Source organism: Elaeis guineensis, chromosome 11, assembly GCF_000442705.2.
Source record: "Elaeis guineensis isolate ETL-2024a chromosome 11, EG11, whole genome shotgun sequence".
Taxonomy (NCBI): Eukaryota; Viridiplantae; Streptophyta; class Magnoliopsida; order Arecales; family Arecaceae; genus Elaeis; species Elaeis guineensis.
Window position 1 is genome coordinate 33,398,248 of NC_026003.2, and position 2,968 is coordinate 33,401,215.

Here is a 2,968-nt window from a genome sequence, read left to right on the forward strand (position 1 = left end):
TCGTCGGCTGCTCCCCGAATCCCTTCCAGACTTCTTCCAGCCAGGTTCAACTCCAATCCGAACTACCTCGGACCTCGCCAACGGCCGAACTTCACCAACGGCAGATTTCTACAACTATCAGACTCCGTCAGGACTCCTACGGGAGCCGGACTTCGTCCCCAACCTTAACCGCTGGAAGGCTCCGTCCGGACTCCTAAGGGAGCCGGACCTCGTCCTCAACCTCGATTGTAAGCGGACTTCGTCCGGACTCCTACGGGAGCCGAACCTCGTCCTCAGCTCCAACTACAGGCAGACTTCGTCCGAACTCCTACGGGAGCCGAACCTCGTCCTAACCTCGACTACAGGCGGACTTCGTTCGGACTCCTACGGGAATCGGACCTCATCCTCAACCTCGACTGCAGGAAGACTCCATCCGGACTCCTACGGGAGCCGAACCTCATCCTCAGCTCCAACCGCAGGCGGACTCCGTCCGGACTCCTACGAGAGCCGGACCTCATCCTCGACCTCGACTACAGGTGGACTCTATCCGGACTCCTACGGGAGCCGGACCTCGTCCCAACTTCGATTGCAGGTAGACTTCGATCGGACTCCTACGGGAGCCAGATCTCGTCTCCGACTCCAGCTACAGGAAGACTTCGTCCAGACTCCTACGGGAGCCGGACCTCGTCCTCAACCTCGATCACAGGCGGACTTCGTCCGGACTCCTACGGGAACCGGACCTCATCCTCAACCTCGACTGCAGGCAGACTCCGTCCGGACTCCTACGGGAGCTGAACCTCATCCTCAACTCCAACCGCAGGCGGACTCCATCCGAACTCCTACGGGAGCCGGACCTCGTCCTCGACCTCGACTACAGGTAGACTCTGTCCGGACTCCTACGGGAGCCGGACCTCGTCTCTAACTTCGATTGCAGGTAGACTTCGACCGGACTCCTACGGGAGCCAGATCTCGTCTCCGACTCCAGCTACAAACAGACTTCGTCCGGACTCCTACGAGAGCCGGACCTCGTCCTCGACCTCGACTACAGGTAGACTCTATCCGGATTCCTACGGGAGCCAGACCTCGTCCCCAACTTCGATTGTAGGTAGACTTCGACCGGACTCCTACGGAAGCCAGGTCTCGTCTCCGACTCCAGCTACAGGCAGACTTCGTCCGGACTCCTACGGGAGCCGGACCTCGTTCCCAACCTTAACTGCTAGAAGGCTCCGTCCGGACTCCTACGGGAGCCGGACCTCATCCTCAACCTCGACTACAGGCGGACTTCGTCTGGACTCCTACGGGAACCGGACCTCATCCTCAACCTCGACTGCAGGCAGACTCCGTCCGGACTCCTACGGGAGCCGAACCTCGTCCTCAACTCCAACTGCAGGCGGGCTCTGTCCAAACTCCTACGGGGCCGGACCTCGCCCCCAACTTCTACTACTAGCAGACCTCGTCTGGACTCCTACGGGAGCCGAACTCCGCCCCCGACTCTGATCGCAACCCGCCAGCAACATCCGAGCTCCTTTCAAATGGATAGCCACTTCTCTCCGTCGGGTGCCTCAACCGAGCTTCGGCCGACAGGCCTGGACCCCCTGGCAGGCCGCAGTAACAGCCACAACTTTGCTCCACTTCCTGCGATGGCTTCCACGCGGCTCCATCACTCCCTAGCAGACCGCAGTAACGGCCACAATCCTGCTCCACTACCTGCGACGGATACGGCGCAGGTCCTCCACCCTCTGGCAAGTCGCGATAACGGACACCGCTCCACTTCCCGCAACAGACTCCTCGTGGCATATCCCGCTGATGGCCACGATTCTACTCCACTACTCTCCACAACTAATTCCTCCTGGCCCGCGCGGCCCACGACGAGGCGGTTACAAACAATCGCTATCAATTCGTTGCTCCCCCTACCTATAAAAAGAGATCCCAGATACGTTATTCTATAAGCTCTCTTTTTACCTAGAAACTCTGCTAAAATTTTCGTTCGAGCACTCCATTCTTGTTGAGGCAGAGAACTGACTTGAGCGTCGGAGAGTCTTGCCGGAGCAACCCCACCTCCGATTTAGACTTCTTTTGCAGGTCCCGGCGGCGACCACGACCCCCACAACTCCAGCTTCTCCGGCGCAGGCGAATTTTTGCACCAACACATACAATGTACAGAGACAGGGTATAGTAACTAAGCTACAAAAAAAAAAAGAAAAAAAAAATCAATATAAGTAACAGAGACTTTGCTAAAACTCATGAACAAAGAGAAATTGTACTTTTTAACCAGATTCCATGACACATCACCAAGGCAATATATAAAAGAACATCAACGCACAATCTATCCATTGCATACACAAAACTCCTAAAGTGGGGCATGCGAATCTCGATTCCAAAAGCACATTTTCATATTTGTTTAAATGAGTATCGTGGTGGGCTAAATACATGAAAGAAAACCTACAGATATTAGGAGAGCCAAGGTGAAAAATTTTATTCTCCCATGTCTCTCTATTTGCACGCATGTGCACACACACGCATAGGAGGGAGGGGGAGAGAGACAGATTTTAGTCTCCCATCTCTATCCCCTTTCTTGACAGCCATTAGCGTAGTATGAGAATAATACGAGTCAAATATAATATCTAACCAATTTCTCGTATGCACAACCTAGAAACAAGGAAAGCAGGAATAAATTTTAAAAGTATAATGGTTCCAACTTAGTGAAATATTTCTAGGCCGTAAATAATGGCACTCATCACTATATGGTATTTTGTTGACTCCAGACATTTTGCCATTTCACATGTATAGCTTAGACGCAACTAACATACTATTTCAGTAAAATCGAGAACGTTATGAGTTGCAATGGCAGTGTTCAGTCACAAAAACTTGCAGGACGAAATAAATGCCTCAAGCTCTAAGAAGATCATTGCTAGCTTAACAGAATAGTGAAACATCTCAAAATAGTTCCATCAAGAATCAAAGTGGTAAACCCAAAATCATACAGAAA